The sequence below is a fragment of the Procambarus clarkii genome, chromosome 67 (assembly GCF_040958095.1).
Source record: "Procambarus clarkii isolate CNS0578487 chromosome 67, FALCON_Pclarkii_2.0, whole genome shotgun sequence".
Classification (NCBI taxonomy): Eukaryota; Metazoa; Arthropoda; class Malacostraca; order Decapoda; family Cambaridae; genus Procambarus; species Procambarus clarkii.
In genome coordinates, this window is record NC_091216.1 from 24,645,791 (window position 1) to 24,666,945 (window position 21,155).

The 21,155-nt window shown below is 44.0% G+C and overlaps 1 long non-coding RNA gene across 1 annotated transcript in view; it reads right to left on the reverse strand.

Moving 5' to 3' along the window:
• The window catches only part of LOC123767663 (uncharacterized), a 38,127-nt gene extending 27,044 nt beyond the window's left edge, over positions 1-11,083 (reverse strand). The window contains exon 1 of the long non-coding RNA XR_006773992.2: positions 10,968-11,083. This is a non-coding gene — a long non-coding RNA (uncharacterized lncRNA). The remainder of the gene's footprint in view (positions 1-10,967) is intronic.
• Between the last annotated feature and the right edge of the window lie 10,072 nt (positions 11,084-21,155).

Below are 21,155 nucleotides of genomic sequence, written 5' to 3' on the forward strand. Positions count from 1 at the left end.
TCTTGCAAGTCTTCCATTGAAATCTTTGAGCCTCGTATGAAAGGAGGAATGCAGCAAAGATTTTCCTCAGACCAATGTGTTCGTCCCTACCTGCCTCTCTCTCTCAATACAGGTGTTCGAACCCTCGTATTCTTGACTATGGAAACACAACATTTCCAAGAACTTGCTGTGAAATCCTCAGCTAAAATGGCAGTCTCAAATTTGAATGATCAACTTGCAAATTTTCATGATATGCAAAACAAGATCTTTGTGTTGGTTAATAAAATCAAAATATTTCATATAATTGTTCATAATCGCCACAAAATCGAACACATGCAATGCAAGGATTAAGGTTGCAATGGTTTTCTTCCCAGGCAGCTCCGAGGGCATCTGTACTCTCGATTCTCATTGGTCACAGCCAGCCAATCACAGTCCACGACATACGTGGGGGACCTGCCCATCACTTCATAAGGTTGATTATTCCATCTCTAAATGGCATGAGTTGAGTCTTATTACACATGATCTATCTTATGGCTATGATGCATGGTTTTATAATGTGCTAATTTATAATTTTATAATGTAATTTATAATTATTTTTTTACCTCACACAATTAATAATTTTGTGTTCTTTCGTTTATTGAATCATTTTTTCATTATATTTAAATTTTTATATTTATTTTTCATATTTTCTATTAAGTAATAATTTAGTAGTTAGTAATATTTTGTGTTCTAGACACACTACCCCACACCTGACACACCCACCTTCCCCTCCCCCTCCACACCTGACACCCTCACCTTCCCTCACACTTGACACACCCACCTTCCCCCACACCCACCTTCCCCCCACACCTGACACACCCACCTTCCCCCACACCTGACACCCACCGTCCCCCACACCCACCGTCCCCCACACCCACCTTCCCCCCCACACCTGGCACACCCACCTTCCCCCACACCTGACACCCACCGTCCCCCACACCCACCGTCCCCCACACCCACCTTCCCCCCACACCTGACACACCCACCTTCCCCCACACCTGACACCCACCGTCCCCCACACCCACCGTCCCCCACACCCACCTTCCCCCTCACACCTGACACACCCACCTTCCCCCACACCTGACACACCTACCTTTCCCCCACACCTAACACACCCGCCGTCCCCCCACACCTGACACACCCACCTTCCCCCTACACCTGACACCCACCGTCCCCCACACCTGACACCCTCTTTCCTCCCCACACCTGACACACCCACCTTCCTCCCCACACCTGACACACCTACCTTCCCCCCCACACCTGACACACCCACCTTCCCCCCCACACCTGACACCCACCTTCCCACACCTGACAAGCCTCAAGAATCACACATAAAAATCATGATCATAAAAATATTAATGTGTAATAAGACTCAACTCATGCCATTTAGAGATGGAATAATCAACCTTATGACGTGATGGGCAGGTCCCTATGTATGTCGTGGGCTGTGATTGGCTGGCTGTGACCAATGAGAATCGAGAGTACAGACGCCTTCGGAGCTGCCTGGGAACAAAACCATTGCAACCTTAACGTTACACTGCATGTGTTCGATTTTGTGGCGATTGGTGGAAAAAAATATAATTACCTTTTTTCCTTAGTACTAAGATAGGATTTGTATCTCACATTCAAGTAATATGCCAAAAAAAATTAATTTTAATTTTAAAATGATAATGTAGTTGGAGGCTCGTGTCTAGTTTTTAATGTTACGATTCCGTAGTCAAGAATGTGGTGGTTCGAACACCTCTGTGTTTGGGAGTGGGGAGGGGGCGGGGCAGGTAGGGACGAGCATATTGGTCTGAAGAAAATCTTTGCTGCATTCTTCCTTTCATACGAGGCTCGAAGTTTTCAATGGCAGACCTGCAAGAAGTGCAACAGTTTCCCAGGAGCGTACTGCAGGATGGGAGAGGGAGGGAGATAGGAAGGGAAGGGCACAGAGAGGCTTGTGTAACTCTCTGAAGTCTTCTGTCCGAATGAGTGCCTTTGTTCTCGTCTTGCGCTTTATTATTCAACCTTTGGAATAAAAAACAATCACAATATTATAATTCCACACAGGGACTGTCCTCCTCTCTCTGGCCAGTCGGATGACGGATGACAGCCAGTCGGACCTCTCTCTGGTGGATGACGGCTTGACTAGGCTGCAGTGTGGAGTGCAGCGAACGTGAAGTGCATTGTGAAGTTTTGAATGCAGTGTGGATGTAGGAATGCAGACAGCAAGGCCAGTGCGTGAATGCAGTGTGGATGTAGGAATGCAGACAGCAAGGCCAGTGCGTGAATGCAGTGTGGATGTAGGAATGCAGACAGCAAGGCCAGTGCGTGAATGCAGTGTGGATGTAGGAATGCAGACAGCAAGGCCAGTGCGTGAATGCAATGTGAGAATGTATTGTGTGAATTCTGTGCGTGAATGCAGCAAGTAAATGCATGAATGCATCACGTGATTGTAGTTTATGAATCCATTGTGTGAATATAAACACAATGTTTATGCTTCCAGCTGACAATAGCTCCAGATAGCAATGCAGTTTTCCAATGCACTTTTTCTTGTCATTCGTGTTTGATTTCGTCTAATAGTGACAGCAACATTCCCGTCAATTATAGGCGCTGTAATGCAAAACAGCAGCATGAATTTAACTTATAATAATGCACTCTAAAGATATATGAATTACCAGGAGATTCAAGGGGTCGAACTTCGATACAATTATCATTTTTTCAATAAGTTGGGCGAAGTTTGGGAGAATTAGTCTCTACTGAAAGCGTTCAGTTAGTGTGTGGTTTTAAGATCCAACAAGAATAGGGATAATCAATCTCTCTCTCTCTCTCTCTCTCTCTCTCTCTCTCTCTCTCTCTCTCTCTCTCTCTCTCTCTCTCTCTCTCTCTCTCTCTCTCTCTCTCTCTCTCTCTCTCTCTCTCTCTCGCATATCGAGAGAAAGAGGAATTGATTCCCATGCTTCTCAAACTCAACCCGCCTTTTAGAACGTTGCTAGGCTTTGAATCCCAGAACGTTTTATTTCAGTGCACCTTCTCTCTTCCATTTAAAAATGTGTAATTCGAGCCGGACTAACAACGACGAGGGTAGCACCCAACCCGGCAATGGTCACATAAATTCGTCACGCGAAACATTTACATCGTACTCATACAAAAAAAAAGAAAAAACATTCAAATATACTCACACATTCCGTTTTCTATTGTCGTCTTTACGTCGTGTCTCTTTTTTATTATCCTTAGGGACACGACACTGTCCTGCTATTTTAATCTGAGGGGGTTACAGAATGTAGGTTGAGAGGTGGCTAGGTTCACCTGATATTCCTGTCTTACAGGATGGGGTTAGGAGTTGAGTCTCCTGTAGCCTGCCCTAGTCAGGCTTTTGGTAAGACTATGACTAATATATGTCAGTCAATGACACTGTCACAAACTGTCATGCGTCTCGTGTCATTTGGTGGTAATTGAATATTCACAAATGTAATCTTAGGGTCTTCGAGTTGTCTTTCCAATATTTTGCAACTTAAGTGCTCATGTTTGTGGAAGATCTCTTCCCGCTGGCTACCTGTCGTAAGTTTTCACACCCTAAATTTGGCGTTTGTGACACACTGTCTAATGGACGTCTTTTGGCCGCATATATAATCTTAGATTTAAGCATCACAGTCCTCTCCTCTAGCTTCTGGGAACTCATAAATAACTCGCAAGCCTCATGCTAACCACGCTGCAACATGAGGCTTTTTTACAGGCTCGTGGGGAAAGTTTCCTGCAAAAATTCCATTGGAAATTTGTTGCAGGTGTAAAAGGGAGAATGCAGGAAAGAATTTCACCTGATCCGCCTTCCTGGGCCCACCCTTCCTTTATGCCCTTGCTAGCCTGGCTGCCTGTCTCTTCTGTGTTCGAATTTTCACCATTTTGGCATTTTGGCCTTTTCACAATTTTGGTATTTTCCTAAATAACCGGAGGTTTGGCACTCAGAACTATTTTATTACAAGTAATGGTAAATTTTGTCTTGTGTATATTACATTCACTAAAAACTGAATGGATCACCTGCTATTACTGCATTCTCAGGGTGGTTGGTCCCCCATCCAGCCAATCACAGGCTGTCTTTAATGTAGGGACGGTCTTCACATTATAACAAGGGTGAGGAGCACAGCTTCTGTACATCACTCGCAATAAGTAAATAGAGATAAATAATGTATCTGCCGATACTGTTAGTGCGATTTAATCTATTCAAGTTCCAAGTACTGAAAACTTACTCATTCGATTTCATTTATGAGTAAGGTTAGCGGTAAAGTTCACGTGTGAATTCAACTATTTTCAAAAATAGCATTTATCTATAAATATTGCATCATCTATAATGACTCCTCTCATCTTACTCCTTCGTCTCTCTCTCTCTCTCTCTCTTTCTCTCTCTCTCTCTCTCTCTCTCTCTCTCTCTCTCTCTCTCTCTCTCTCTCTCTCTCTCTCTCTCTCTCTCTCTCTCTCTCTCTCTCTCTCTCTCTTTCTCTCTCTCTCTCTCTCTCTCTCTCTCTCTCTCTCTCTCTCTCTCTCTCTCTCTCTCTCTCTCTCTCTCTCTCTCTCTCTCTCTTTCTCTCACCCATCTCCCTTACCAACCTTTCCCTTCTCTCTCAACCATGTGCTTTAGTCACCCCTCTGACTCTCACAGTGGTTCAACCTCGACTCCCTCGTGTATAAAAAAAAAACATACAGAGGACAATTGTGAATAGATAAAGCAAGTTGTATTGTCATGGATTGCATTTCTTCCTCGTGTGGGCGCCTCGGGTGACTGCACTGGAAGAGCCCACGATACAGTAGCATTGTATTGTTTTGAAACAATAATTACAAATTTAATTTATTGCAACCAAGTAGGTCACTGCAACAGTACAAATCACTGAAAAGCAGCAGAAGTCATACCAGCAGTCGCTATAGACATGCATATAAAAATAAAAGTACAGCTTAAATATTGTCGCTTGGTGCTGGAATCTGAGAAAGTGAACGAGAGAAGGAGGGGAAGGAGGTAGTAGAGAGGGGAAAGTGGGGAGAGGGGGAAGGATAGGAGTGGTTAAGGATAGGAGAGGGAGAGAGGTGATACAGAGGAGGGGGGGGGATATAGAAAGGGATTGAGAGTAGAGAGGGCCGGGGTTGGGCATGAGGCCCGGGTACCGCCAGGTATTCTATCTAATAATAAATATAATAGTTTCTGCAATAAAAATATCACATTTATAAGCCAGTCCTTCCTGTTTTCTGTGGTTTACAACTCCCGCCACTAGCCATGCGAGAGCATCTCATTAAATATTCCTTCCCTGCAACACTGACTCCTCTGCCGTGCAACCTGGGAAACTGTTGCACTTCTTGCAGGTCACCCATTGAAAACTTTGTGCCTCGTATGAAAGGAGGAATGCAGCAAAGATTATCACAGAGTTCAATAAGAACCTACCTCCCCCTCTCACGGTGTTTGACTCATAAGCTGCTGTCGAACATTGTCTTATACCAGTTGTTTTGATCATTTTAATATATATTTTAATCTGCAATTATTTTTGAGAATGTAGACAATGATTGAATATATATATATGTATATATAAATGTAAATGTATATCTATATGAATATTATATAATATAATTATATATATATTATAATTATATAATTGTATATATTATAATTATATAATTGTATATATTATAATTATATAATATATTATATAATAATATCCACAACAACAGTTTTGTAAACTGCAGATAATATTAGAAATATTGTATAATTTTATATATAGATAGTGTGCGTCTTACCTAATAGCCAGAACTGCACTACTTGGGCTAGTATGTAATTCTAGGTGGGAATTCGAACACGTCCAATGCAAGTTAACCAATATGCAACGTATTTTTTGTACTTTCTGTTCAGGAGCTTTGCCCCCACCCCTCCCCCTCTCAACCCCCTTCGTCTCCTTCCCCTCTCATGGCTCCTTCCCTCATACCCGACCTCGCCCCTCTCATCCTCATCCCTCTCACCCTCCTCCCACTCAGTCACCTTTCCACAACCTTCTGTATTCTCGGTCCTACAGCCTCTCTTCCACTGGGAGGGACCGCCCATTCCACTTTTCTCATGCCTCGCAGGTGAAAACAGTATGCATTGATCACCTTTCCCGGGTGGCTGCAGCTTGCAACATCAACAATACATGCCGCTCGGGCTGTTGGCTGGATGCATTCAACGTGACGTTCGGGATATGCAGACTACAAAGTGTGATGCAAGGCGGTGATTTTATAAGTGGTAAGTGATGCTGACGTGACTTTAGAAGTCCTTTCTAATGTAACGAATGTGCACTGCTCCCCAAAAAATAATTAAGGGAATTACTGTAGCGGTATTTGCTTAGATTTTTCTGCTATAAGTAAACTTCGTTGTTTTATCAGCAGTGCTAACATATAAGGTCAAAAGAGAAAGTTATATAGGTCCACATAAAATTTGTATTGGCAGTTAGTGTCTTAGGGGGTAACCTGTCGTTGAACTGTAAAAACCATGCCTTGTTTACGGTAGGCATTATGTTTGAAAGGACCATAACATAAGTAGTACTCATTAGAAAACACTACAACAGATCTCCATAACACCCACTTTGAGAGAGTTAGTTATGCACTCTAAAGTTCTTTACGTTTTCTATGACCAAATCAGTCTATCGCTGCCACACATTAATGGTAGACCCACTTATATATCCTTAGAGCTCTTCTATCCCCCTTACCCCACCTCCCTTCCTTTCCCTACCCTCTCGTCCCTTCCCTCCCTCCCTGCAACAATGCACCACTAAGCTCGCTCATGGGAAACTGTTGCACTTCTTGCAGACCTTCCATTGAAAACTTTGGGCCTCGTATGAAAGGAGGAATGCAGCAAAGATTATCACTGTGTCTAATGAGGGCCTTCCTGCCTCCTCTCTCACTGAGGTATTCGAGTGGTCCTAGTTGGAAGGTCTCTTTATTAACAGCTGTCAAAAATAATATTAAATCACTTTGGTTATTATTTTACACATTTGGAAACTGTAGATGATACTAGAAATATTGCATATAATGATCTCGTATAACTTTTTGAGTTTCAGATAAGAAAATCTTATCTTCGAAAGCCATAGCTTGGAATTCGAACACAGCCAATGCACGTTAACTAATATACAGCTATTTGTTTTGTTTACATTCAGTTCTTAGGGGTTTGTTAACCCTCTTCCACGCTCTATCTCCTCCTCTTCCCTCTTAATCCCCCTCCTCTCCCTCCTTTATCCTCCTCCTCTCCCTCTTTTATCCAATCCCTTTCATTTCCCCTCTCCTTTCTCCCTCTATCCCCTTCCTCTCCTGCCCCTCTTAACCACCACTCCACAACCTTCTGCATTCTTGGTCCTACAGCCTCTCTCCCACTGGGAGGGACCGCCCATTCCACCTTTCCCACGCCTCGCAGGTGAAAACAGTATGCATTGATCACCTTCCCGGGTGGCTGCAGCTTGCAACATCAACAATACATGCCGCTCGGGCTATTGTCTGGTTGCATTCAACGTGATATGCAAATGATATGCAAACTACAAAGTGCGTCTAAAAGTGTAAGTTTAGCACATTTTTAAATTTGCTAAAATGAGATGCTGACGAGACATTTAGAAGTACTTACTAAAGCTACAAATGCGTATTGCAAAACCATTTTAATTGTGGAATTACTCTGACATTTACAGCAAATATGCAGTAATCATTAGAAACCTTTAAGGGTTTGTAACCACTGAGTTATTAACTGGAAATTCTCTTCACGTTTTCTATGACTATTCTCTACTATGTGAGAATGGTAGACTAGCCTATAGTGAGCCTCCCTCCCTGCAGCGCTGCATCCCTGTGCTCCTGGGAAACTGTTGCACTTTTTGCAGACTGTCCATTGAAAACTTTGTGCCTCGTATGAAAGGAGGAATGCAGTAAAGATTATCACTGAATTCAGTAAGGACCGCCCCCTTTCCTACCTCCCCCTCTCACTGGGCTGTTCGAATGGTCCTCGTTGGAAGTTCGATTGATTATCTGCTGTCAAATAGGTAAACAACTTTGGTCATTATGTTATATATTTGACACTATATTGTTGCGTATATTGCATATAATGATCGCGTATAATGTAATGGGTTTAAATGAGTATATTTATGCAAGTCGAGCTGGGAATTCGAACACATCCAATGCAAGTTTACCATTATGCATTTTTTTTTTCACTTTCTGTGAACGAGCCTTGTCAAACCCCTCCCTCCCTCCCTTCCCCCTTCCCGTTTCAACCCCCCTCCCTCTCCTTCCCCTCTCAGCGTGCTCTGATATCTCCCTCCCTCTTCTAATCACTTCAGCTAACTCCCAATCCTTTCCCATTTCAATATTTTCCTTCTCACCCTTCTCCACCACCTCCCTTTCACCCCCTTCTCCACCTCCTCCCTCTCACTTCCCCTCCTCCCTCTCCCTTCCTTCCCCTCCCTCTATGCCCTCTCATTCACCTCTCCACCAGCTTCTGCAGCCTCTCTCTCCCCTGGGAGGGACCGCCCATCCCACCTTTCCCAGGCCTCACAGGTAAAAATAGTATGTATTGATCCCCGTCTCGGATGATTGCACTTGCAACACTAACAATGCATGCGGCTCGGGCTATTCTTACTGCAGAACTTTAGATGCATTCAGCGTGACCTCCGGGATATGCAAATGATGTGTAGATTACAAAAGAGCGTTGAAAAGCGGCGATCCACACTTTACAAGTGCTAAGTGATGCAGACATGACTTTTTGAAGTGCTACCTAAAGTTACGAATTTATATTCGTGTAAGGAAATACTATGGCGGTTTTTCATTAGATTTTGTCCGGAATAAATTAAATCTTAAAACCATTGCATGATGAAAGCCAACACCACTAAGCTAAGATGAATACTAGTGTACATAAGAGAAAATAAGTCTATTTTTATATTTTCTAATAATATAATATTAGAAAATATATAAAAGATTTTTTAAAAAAATTGGCCGACTGCGATGTTATTAACTAGAAAGGTTCTTCACGTTTTCTATGACCAGCTCCTCCCATCTCCACTATGTGAGAATGGTAGACTAACCTATAGTGAGCCTCCGTACGTGCAACATTGCATCGCTGCATCCCCCCTATGATCGCTCCTGGGAAACTGTTGCACTTCTTGCAGCCCTTCTATTGAAAACTCTGAGCCTCGAATGAAAGGGAAAATGCAGCAAAGATTTTCCTCGAGTGCAATATGGCTGCCTCTACCCCACCTCCCTCTGTCCGAATTCCTTGTTATCTTGTTGATGAGATAGTTCAAACCCACACGAAGTTACATCAAAAGTCAACTCAAAACATACAGAGTCAATGAACGTCAGTTTAAAAACAAAACAGTCTACAATATTGTCTTTGGCTTCTTATTGAACATAAAGTTAATACATAGTTGCACACCGTTTCAGAGCTTCGAACGCGGCCAATGCAAGTTGGAACGGCTGCAGCGTTTTTGTTGACATTCGGGTCAGAGGCCCCTTGGTTCATGCGTATCGTCGATCCTCATTGGTCGCTGGCTAAGTCAGACACATCCTGTACGTTGATTGGACATCGAGGTCATCGGGGTAGCCAATCACCAGCTAAGATGCACGTAAATAGGGTGGGTCAGATCCAAAAATCCCTGTTTTTATAGATGTATTGAAATGTGGGAGTAATGTTTGTAAACACACTTGGCGCAGTTTTTTCTCCTGTCCACTCGGTTGGGGAAATTAGTTTGTTTCACTTTGATAGGCTTATCATAGGCCTACTACAGTGCTGCTTATGTTGATGATCCGGAAGGAAATGACATTATAATGCTTTCCTTAATTCAAAACAACTTCATTGCTCAGGAACACGTTGCAACACTGTGGGTGTAGCACATGTACACTTGTACACACTCAGCAACAAGTCACAACACTGTGAGTGTAGCTTGTACGCTTGTACACACATGTACAAGCGGACACATGTACACATGTGTGTACAAGCTTGTACACACATGTACATGTACACTTGTACACACTCAGCAACAAGTCACAACACTGTGAGTGTAGCACATGTACACACATGTACAAGCGGACACGTGTACACATGTGTGTACAAGCTTGTACACACATGTACATGTACACTTGTACACACTCAGCAACAAGTCACAACACTGTGAGTGTAGCACATGTACACTTGTACACACTCAGCAACAAGTCACAACACTATGAGTGTAGCACATGTACACTTGTACATACTCAGCAACAAGTCATAACACTGAGTGTAGCACATGTACACTTGTACACACTCAGCAACATCACAACACTGGGTGTAGCACATGTACACACTCAACAACATCACAACACTGGGTGTAGCACATGTACACACTCAACATCACAACACTGGGTGTAGCACATGTACACACTCAACAACGTCACAACACTGGGTGTAGCACATGTACACACTCAGCAACGTCACAACACTGGGTGTAACACATGTACACACTCACAACGTCACAACACTGAGTGTAACACATGTACACACTCAGCAACATCACAACACTGAGTGTAGTACATGTACACTTGTACACTATGCTTCATTCAACTAATCGTGTGTAGAAAATGCCTGTCATACCACCACATTGTAGCATGGACTAGACATCCAATTAGCCACCAGTAACATCACTAAACACGCCATTAAAAGATGCATATAATGCAGCAACCATACTCCCTGGCATCAATAGACGCAAAGAATGCAGCAACCATATGCCTAAATATGCATATAATGCAGTACCCATACCCCCCTAGTATCAATAGACACAATGCAGTAACCATATGCCCAAGGTAACGTGCATATAATGCAGTACCCATACCCCCTAGCATCAATAGACACAATGCAGTAACCTGAACATCAATAGGTGCAAAGAATGCAGTAATCACAAACCCGCATCAATGCACGCGACCAAACGACTAGATAATGCATATTTACTGACCTGCATAATGTTTGTTAAGTGGTGTACTGTACTTGGTGATGGCCTGGAATGTTTTGGGAAGCGCTCCGCCCTGCACGAGGGACCTGCTCACACTGCACCCTTGCTGGGTATCTCGCCTGCAATATAATGCATCTGCAACCACCGTTCCCACTCACCCCCCCTTTTCCCATCCATCTGCGTCCCCCAACATGAACCCCCCAGACCCCACTTCGGCGGCCACTGCATTACCACTCCCACGAATTTCGCCCTTAAGACCAGGAAATACATTGTATACAATTATGCAAGACACTGCACTTCGCCTTGATGCCATATCGATGTGCATTTTCGTTGCATTTTCTCTCTCCCCTGCTAATTCAGTTTTGTTAAGGTCCTCATCAATAGTTTACACGTGTTTGTAATGCATCACGATGCATCAATCCGCCGTAATGCAAATGGGTAAGTGATTGATAAAGGGATTAATAAAGTTACCCCAAGCGGCGGCGGCTGCATTCCCGCCATCACCTGCTGCCGTCGCCTGCTCCCTCCACACCTGCCCTCCTGCCAGTACCTAACGCTCGAAGTCCATTTGTATTCGTCGTTGTGTACGTCCCGGCGGCCCCTTGATCAATGTTCTCTGCGGGAGTATATCTATTGAGGCTGGCCGGGATGCAGTGGTTTATATTATTGGTTGCTTGTGCTATGCATTTAGACGAAGGTTTTTAGAATTAAGTGAATGTTTTAAGGATTTGTCGGCGACCCTGATCGTTCTGAACGAAACTCAGGGGTTTGTTTACCATCGGCGGGAGATTGTCCCACGGTCCCATCATGCCCTGGACGACAGGTTACTGCACCTCCTCAAGTAGCAGTAGACTTTTAAGTACATTTATGTGCTTTTGTGAAAATCTTAATCATTTACAGCCTGAGCGGGTGCAAGTTGCAGCCGTTCCTGTGGCTTGCAATAGGATATAACCTGCACCTGGAGGGCTGCATTTTCCATAGGTTTGGGGCCACAGTGGGGCGCCCCTTAACCCTCAACACTGCACCCCTCAGACCTTTTCTTCTTTCTTTTCACTTCCTCTGCCCTCAAGAGTACAGAGAAATTGATTAAAAAAAAGCGCAGCAAAAACTTCCATCTCCCATGACTGCATATGGGAAAAAGTGCATAGTGAAGGGTGCATTCTGCCCGGCCCCTGGGGCCCTGGCCCTCACTCTCGCGGTCCATTGCATCCGCGATAGCAACGCGACGCTGCAGCTGCTTCACCGGGTTGCATTACACAGCCGGAGGCGACGGTATGCAAATGCAGTGGCGGGAACTGTGTTCTCTTTACCGGGAATGTTTTACGTTTTTCGCTACAGAGGCCTTCGACACAGGCGGCCCAAGACTGGGGCTGGCAGTGGTAAGCCAGCCTCCAAGGGGGGCAGACGCCGCCGGGTCTCAGGGAAAGATGGTATGAAATGCATGTAGACCTGTGAACAGGTATATATTTTATGATTATTTGAGTATATTTTTAAAAATGTGCAATGGGTTGTGTAACTACTAATTTTGATGGTTGAAAGGTACGTAGATTGGTTGCTTAATACATATATTAATGATAGCACTCGCTGCACGCACGCACGCGCGGGCACACACACACACACACACACACACACACACACACATAGCTCTCCTCATAGCTCTTGCCCTTCAGTTCTGGGAGACACTTACTAGCATGTCTTTGCACCTTATCCAGTTTGTCGAGCACATCAACAAACTGGAAAAGGTGCAAAGACATGCTACTAAATGGCTCCCAGAACTGAAGGGCAAGAGCTATGAAAAGAGGTTAGAGGCATTAAATATGCCAAAACTAAAAGACAGAAGAAAAAGAGGTGATATGATCACTACATACAAAATAGTAACAGGAATTGATAAAATCGATAGGGAAGATTTCCTGAGACCTGGAACTTTAAGAACAAGAGGTCATAGATTTAAACTAGCTAAACACAGATGCCGAAGAAATATAAGAAAATTCACTTTCGCAAACAGAGTGGTAGACGGTTGGAACAAGTTAGGTGAGAAGGTGGTGGAGGCCAAGATCGTCAGTAGTTTCAAAGCGTTATATGACAAAGAGTGCTGGGAAGACGGGACACCACGAGCGTAGCTCTCATCCTGTAACTACACTTAGGTAATTACACACACACACACACACACACACACACACACACACATACACACACACACACACACACACACACACACACACACACACACACACACACACACACACACACACACACACACAAAAAAAACACATTAAGGTAATGAAACTAGGCGGTGGGAACAGGAGGCTAGACACAGGATACAGAATGGGAGATGAAGTACTTCATGAAACGGACAGAGAGAAAGATCTAGGAGTTGATATCGCGCAAAACCTGTCTCATGAAGCCCACATAAAACGAATAACATCTGTGGCGTATGCGAGGCTGGCTAACATCAGAACAGCCTTCAGGAACCTGTGTGAGGAATCATTCAGAACTTTGTATACCACATATGTAAGACCAACCCTAGAGTATGTGGCCCCAGCATGGAGCCCGTAGCTTGTCAAGCACAAGACGAAGCTGGAAAAAGTTCAGAGGTATGCCACTAGGCTAGTCCCAGAACTAAGAGGCATGAACTACGAGGAAAGTGCGTGAAATGCACCTCACGACACTGAAAGACAGAAGAGTAAGAGGGAGACATGATTACTACCTTTAAAATTATCAGGGAAATTGACACGGTAGATAAAGATAAACTGTTTAACACTGGTGGTAAGCGAACAAGGGGACACAGGTGGAAACTGAGTACCCACATGAGCCACAGGGACGTTAGAAAGAACTTTTTCAGTGTCAGAGTAGTTGACAGATGGAATGCAATAGGCAGTGATGTGGTGGAGGCTGACTCCATACACAGTTTCAAATATAGATATGATAGAGCCCAGTAGGCTCAGGAACCTGTACACCAGTTGATTGACAGTTGAGAGGCGGGACCATAGAGCTAAAGCTCAACCCCGCAAGCACAACTAGGTGAGTACTCAAGCACACAAACAGTCACGCACACACACACACACACATACCACCTCAAGTGTTACTGCCCTGTATATGTCTGTCTACACATTGAGGTGTTCCTGCCTGCCTTTCATCCTCGTGTTATAACAACCATAACCCACATCACAACCTCTGCCTCTATGCATCACTCAACACTCCAGCTTGACAGCACACAAAGGAGGAGGTTGTAAAAAAAATCTATAGAATCCCATTTACATTTTTCCTTTAGTTATCGCTTCATTGGCGAAAAAAAACGTTTTCTTTGTGTATTGCCTCTTCGCGGACTTGGCTGCTGAGATGTACCGCCCAGGAGCCGCCCGCGTAACTCCCGCCCAAATGAAACCCGGCAACCCAAAAGCCGCCCACCCAAAAGCCGCCCACCCAAAAGCCGCTTGCCTAGCGTACAGCCACCCACCCAAAAGCCACTTTGCTGAGAACAGCCGCCGCCCTCGTTCTCAGGGGCACGCTGGGACACCCGACGCAACTGGTAACCCTCAATGAATGAGAACTTTTTCTGCGAATTTTGAGAAAGGAAATGCAGCGAAGTTTTGTTCCGTATCTGCTCCTGAGGCTGCAACTGTCTGGTGTGGGGTTCCGTATATGCTCCTGAGGACCGCTGGGGCCCCTCAAATATCTCGGGTTCGATTCCCAGCCGAAGCAGAAACAAATAGGCAGTTTCTTTCATCTAATGTCTCTGTTCTCCTAGCAGTAAATATATAGGTGGGAGTTAGACAGCTGGTGTGGGCCGCATTCTAGGGTTGTGTTAGAAATATATATATGGATATGATAGAGGAAACTATAGGTCGGGAGTTAGTATATTTGACAACAGGCGCTTAGAAAGGCGGAGTCCAAGAGCTAAGAGGTCGATTCTGCCGGCACAAATATATATATATATATATATATATATATATATATATACACGGAACACCAGGTGCAGGAGAATGCTCGTCTTGCAACAATGACGCTCCTGAGATGGTTGTTGCATTGTTGACCTTTTTTTTTTGGTTGCCGTTGCAGCAGCGAGTGCATTTGGTGGTGGGGGGGGTGTACCAGCACCACGGTGCAGTACCCCCAAACTGGTACCCTTCTTGGTAGAGGGGTACCACCCAGTGTGGCAGCACGATTTCGCGGGCACGACTTCGCGGGGACGATCTCGCGGGCGATAGTGTCTCTGTCTCTGACTTACATCATTATTATTGTTCAGTTTAAAATCATCATTGTTATAATGATTTGTAGATATTTTGTCATTGTTATCAATCTTGTCATCAATATTTCTACCTTCAAAGGTAGCAACTATCACAACTACCACCACCAGCCACCACCATCAACCACCACCACCTCCACCAAGCTTCACCACCACTATACCAAAACAATTCTCCAACCACAGCAACCACTACCCCTCTACCACAACTCTTCAACATGCCCATTGTTCACTACCACAACTACCACACCTCCCTCCCAGCAACCCCCCCCCCCTCCTCTAACCCCACACCCCCCTATGTAACATTGCAAGAGTGTAATCGGGTGTTCCCTTCTTGCACGCTTCATTGCAATGGTTGCAACAAGTAAAAGTTTTATTTCCTTTCCGCTTTGTCCACCTGTCCCTTGCCTGCCCGCCTCCCTTCCCACCAGCGCCGGGCTCCTGGTCAACCCACCATTGCCTGTGTGCAACCGCTGCAACATAATGTCGGGATGATTTAGCTACGCTGGGCTGGTTGCTGCTATGAGTTATGAGAGGTAGACTATTGGGTGGTGTACCCAAGCGTAAGGTGGAGAGCTGGCAGCCACATACCAATCCATATATATGTGTGTGTGTGTGTGTGTACTCACCTATATACTCACCTATATGTGCTTGCAGGATCGAGCATTGACTCTTGGATCCCGCCTTTCTAGCTATCGGTTGTTTACAGCAATGACTCCTGTCCCATTTCCCTATCATACCTAGTTTTAAAAGTATGAATAGTATTTGCTTCCACAACCTGTTCCCCAAGTGCATTCCATTTTTCTACTACTCTCACGCTAAAAGAAAACTTCCTAACATCTCTGTGACTCATCTGAGAGATGTTAGGAAGTTTTCTGTGTGTGTGTGTGTGTGTGTGTGTGTGTGTGTGTGTGTGTGTGTGTGTGTGTATGTAAGTATAACACCCTTGTTTACAGCCCCCACTAACAACTCTCACATAATATACTAGACTATTCTTTCTCAGAAAACTACTTAAATATTCCTAACAAAATAGCATTCGAAAATCCTTCAATTTATCTCCTGTACTTTTCTCTCGTTGTCCTCTGCCTTCACTTATCAATTATTCTTTACTCGTCTCTGAACGCCGGAGTCCGGACCTCTGAACACCGAAGTCCGGACCTCTGAACACCGGAGTCCGGACTTCTGAACACCGGAGTCCGGGCCTCTGAACGCAGGAGTCCGAATGAAAAATATTCCCAGCTAGGCAATATTTTTTCTCCCTAACTTGGAGAGGTTTTTTTTCTCTCTCTCTCCCCCTCCCTTGCGTCCTTCCATATGTATATTAGGGAGGGATGATGAACCCCGATAAAAGGAGGAGGAGAGGGGTGGAGGAGGAGAATAAGAATGGAAAGTGTAGATAAGTGTATCACAAGAGGATTCCGCGGAAGGTAATCGTGATATGATCTTTGGTGAGGCAGCTTAGTGGCTGGGAGCCTGGCGTCTCTGGCCCTGTCCTGGCCTAGTTGTCCTTGTAGGGGGTTGAGCTCTGGCTCTTTGATCCCGCCTCTTGGTGCCTTCTTTTGATAATTACTTGGTTCCGCTTCTCAACTGCAACCCGTTCTCGCACTTGTTTATAGTCAATATTTGGCTTATTAATAAGTGCATATGTGACTTACAAATTTGTTGTGAATATTTGAGTTTACCTTGAAAAGCTGAATAGAAAACATCGACCTAACCTATCTTTCTTAGTATGTTGTATTCACAGCCTGTGTATTCACCTAGTGGTATTCACAAAGTTGTGCTTGCGGGGGTTGAGCTCTGACTCTTTCGTCCCGCCTGTCAACTGTCAATTTTTTACACACACACAGAGCCCCCTAAGGGGGTCTGTGGCTCAGTGGACAGCGCTTGGGACTCGTAATCGTAAATAGGTACCTGGGAGTTACAGTTGCTACGGGCTGCTTCCTGGAGATGTGTGTGTTAGAGATAAATATATGTAGTAGACATAATAGAGGAAAAATAGATTGGTCAGAAAGGCGGGGTCCGAGAGCTAATACCTCGATTCTGCAGACACAAATAGTATATACATCTGAAAGCAAAACTGCACATTTAACAAGTGTTTACCCATCGTGTATCTCCCTCCAACCCCCTTCCCTTTATCACCCTCACCTGCAGATTGCTACAATACACTCGCCCGACCCTCCCGTCCTCACAAACTGCACAGCTGCAGTCACACAGTGACGAAAGCCTCCATAAAAGAAGGGCAAGAAAGGTGCCAGAAAACACAGACCTCTCCCCCTCACCCCTATCCAAAAAAAACATAAAAGACGAAAAAAACATTACAAAATAGTCTCTCCAGCGGCACCCTTGCAACCGCGTCGACAGACAGTGCAATTGCATAGTTGTAACTGACGGGGGAATTGTTGGAAGTTGCAGAAGATAAAAGACAGCAGGTAAAAAACGTGACTTACTGAAAGGGGGGTAAAAAATATTCAGTGTTTAGAAAGGTGGGAGAGAGGACAGCTTGCGGGGATGCGCTCCTGCAGCCTCTCTTGTTCAGGAATTGGGCTTCGAGTGGATTACTGAGGATTAACGAGGATTTAAGCGGGATCTGTTGCTCTCAATTGACTTGGGGACATTGAGTGAGCTATACGTGCGTGCGTGTGGTCGGTAAGAGGCCATTTTGTCCGGATAAATCACTTAAAATGCGAATTTTAACTGAGATTAATTTGCCCAAATTAATATATTGAGTTATTGTTGAGCTAGCCTAGTGATGTTCTCCAGAGAGAAGCCTGGAAAGGGCTGCGAGTATAGTTATATAATGTTATAAAAATTGTAGTTATATATTTCCAAATATAAAAGAGATACAAAAAATTTTAATTTACCAAATTAATATATTCAATTATTTTTTAAATTACATCTTTCAAACGTTCCCAATTCTACCGCCTTGAAGCACTTCCATAAATTAAAAAAAAAAAAAAAAAAAAAAAAAAAATATTTGGGTTTCTGTTAAAAGTCTCGACTCTGATATTGCATTAACGGTTGTGGTGCAACTGGCCATAGCAACATGCAGTTAATCCATAATTGCTCTCTTGTGTCACGCTTTGCCTCACATTGTATCAGTCTTGCATTGTCACACACTGCATCAGTCTTGCATTGTCACACACACACTGCATCAGTCTTGCATTGTCACACACACTGCATCAGTCTTGCATTGTCACACACTGCATCAGTCTTGCATTGTCACACTGCATCAGTCTTGCATTGTCACACACACTGCATCAGTCTTGCATTGTCACACACTGCATCAGTCTTGCATTGTCACACACTGCATCAGTCTTGCATTGTCACACACTGCATCAGTCTTGCATTGTCACACACACTGCATCAATCTTGCATTGTCACACACACTGCATCAATCTTGCATTGTCACACACACTGCATCAGTCTTGCATTGAGCGCCAAGGAAAAAAGTGTGAAACTGAATGAAAGAAAAGTCCTGGTTGGGGCAAAAAGTACAGGTAAAAACTGATAGCGAAATATGAAGGGGGGGGTGAGAATGTGGGAGGGGGGGGGGTGTGAAGGGTGCATTGTGGGAGGGTTTTGAGAGGGGACACACACACACACACACACACACACACACACACCAGTTGATTGACAGTTGAGAGCCGGGACCAAAGAGCCAAAGCTCAACCCCCGCAAGCACAACTAGGTGAGTACACACATACACACACACACAGGCATGGTAGCTGAGTGGACAGCGCTCTGGACTCGTAATCCTAGGGTCAGGGATCGATCCCCGGGGTAGTAGGCCAGCCAGAGGCTTAGGGCCCGCACAGGAATATCCCTGCAAAAAAAAGATCCCCGAGGATGTCTAAACAAAATAGACAGATTGTCTTCACCCTGATGCTCCAGTTCACCTAGCAGTAAAGTGTGTGCGTGTGTGTTAGATGTATATGAAGTAGACATAATAAAGAAAAACAGATTGGTTTGAAAGGTGGGGTCCATGAGCTAATAGTTCGATTCTGCAGACACATATAGTAAATACACACACATCTAAAAGCCTCCATCTAAATATATATATATATATATATATATATATATATATATATATATATATATATATATATATATATATATATATATATATATATATATATATATAAGTTAGCTCGAAAAGGTGCAGAAGTTTGCAGCGAGACTCGTGCCAGAGTTGCGAGGGATGAAGTACGAAGAGAGACTGAAGGAACTAAACCTGACGACGTTAGAAACGAGGAGAGAGAGAGAGGGAGGGAAAACATGGTACAGACGACAAAATCCACAAGGTCCGTGATGAGGGATTCGAACCTACGTCCGGGATTATCCCAGAAGCGCCTTAGTCGATTGCGCCAAGACATAGTCAAAATACCATGTCTTGGCGCAATCCACTAAGGCGCATCTGGGATCATCCTGGACGTAAGTTCGAACCCTCATCGCGGCCCTTGTGGATTTGTTCATTTGATGTATCACGCTGTTGTGATTTCTATGTGTATGGTACAGACGTATAAAGGGATTTATACGTACTTTAGAGGGATTGACAGGGTGGAAACAGAGAAATTGTTTACAATGAATATCAACAGAACAAGGGGATACGGATGGAAGGTTGAGACTCAGATGTGTCATAGAGATTTTCTAGAATTTTTAGATTTTTTTCTAGATTTTCATAGATTGACATAGAGAAAGTTTTTAGTGTAAGGGCAGTGAGTAAATGGAATGACCTAAAGGAGCAGGTTGTAGAGGCAAACTCCAATTATAACTTTAAAAGCAGGTATGATAGATAAATAGGTCAGGAGTCATTGCATTAGACAACCAACGGCTAGAAAAGCTGGGTCCAAGAGCTAGAGCTCGATCCTGCTGGCACAAATAGGTGAGGACGCGCGCGCGCACACACACGGGGGAGGGGAAGAGATTCTCGCGGCTGAACGGACAGAGTTGAGGATTCGCAGTCCTTGGATCCAGGTTCGACTCCCGGCCGAGGCAAAGCAGTGCATCTATCTCCTGATGCTTCTGTACACCTAGTAGTAAATAGGTACCTGGGAGTTAGTAAGCTATCGGAGCTGCATCCTGGGTATGTGTGGCCGTGTGTGAGAAATATATGTAGTGGATGTGACGAAGAAAAATAAATCGGGAGTCAATTCATTAGAAAACGGAAGGTTAGAAAGGCGGGTTCCAAGAGCTAGCAACTCAAGCCATTAGAGCACAAATAATAAATAAATGTTGACAAAAATGGCCTCACTAGTCATCAATCACCTTCCTCATGGCTAAATGTTAAGTGGCATTTTGTTAGTGTGGCTGAGGAAGTCACTCGACTCTGTTAGTAATCCACTCAGTCCATTCTGAAAGGTGAGCTTATAATATAGTTTATAATGTTTAAATAACATGCTTGAAGATTTGTCAGGTAAGTTGTACTGTGTAACGAATCCCTAAAATACCATTTAATTAAATAATATTTTACGATAAACAAGATTTAAACGTACAAACAAACTAATGTTTTTTATCTCTAAAGAATTTTTTTTTTTTTTGGGTGGGAGGTGGGGGGGGATGGGTAGGGGGGGTCTTCCTGCGTCTTAACATGCTGCTTCCTTCACTCACTCACCACTCACTCACTCATTCACCGAGGAGCAAATTATTCCTACCAAGACAGTGTTTCATAAAGCCGCTTCCCTTTGCATGCTTGTGTTGGCTTTAGTTCCCAAACATTAATTGTTGTGGTGTGTAATATATCGTAGCTGTCAACTATATTGAATTTAATGATACCCAGCGACCTCGTTGATTGGGTAGTATTGCTACGTTTTCATTCAAGTTTGTAAATTGTGTCATAGGTATTGAATATAGCTGTGTTGTGTGTTATTGTATGCAAGCGTGGTGGCAACACCGTTTCTTAGCTTCTATGCCGAGTTTCCAGATACATTAACGTGTATTATATTTAGTAA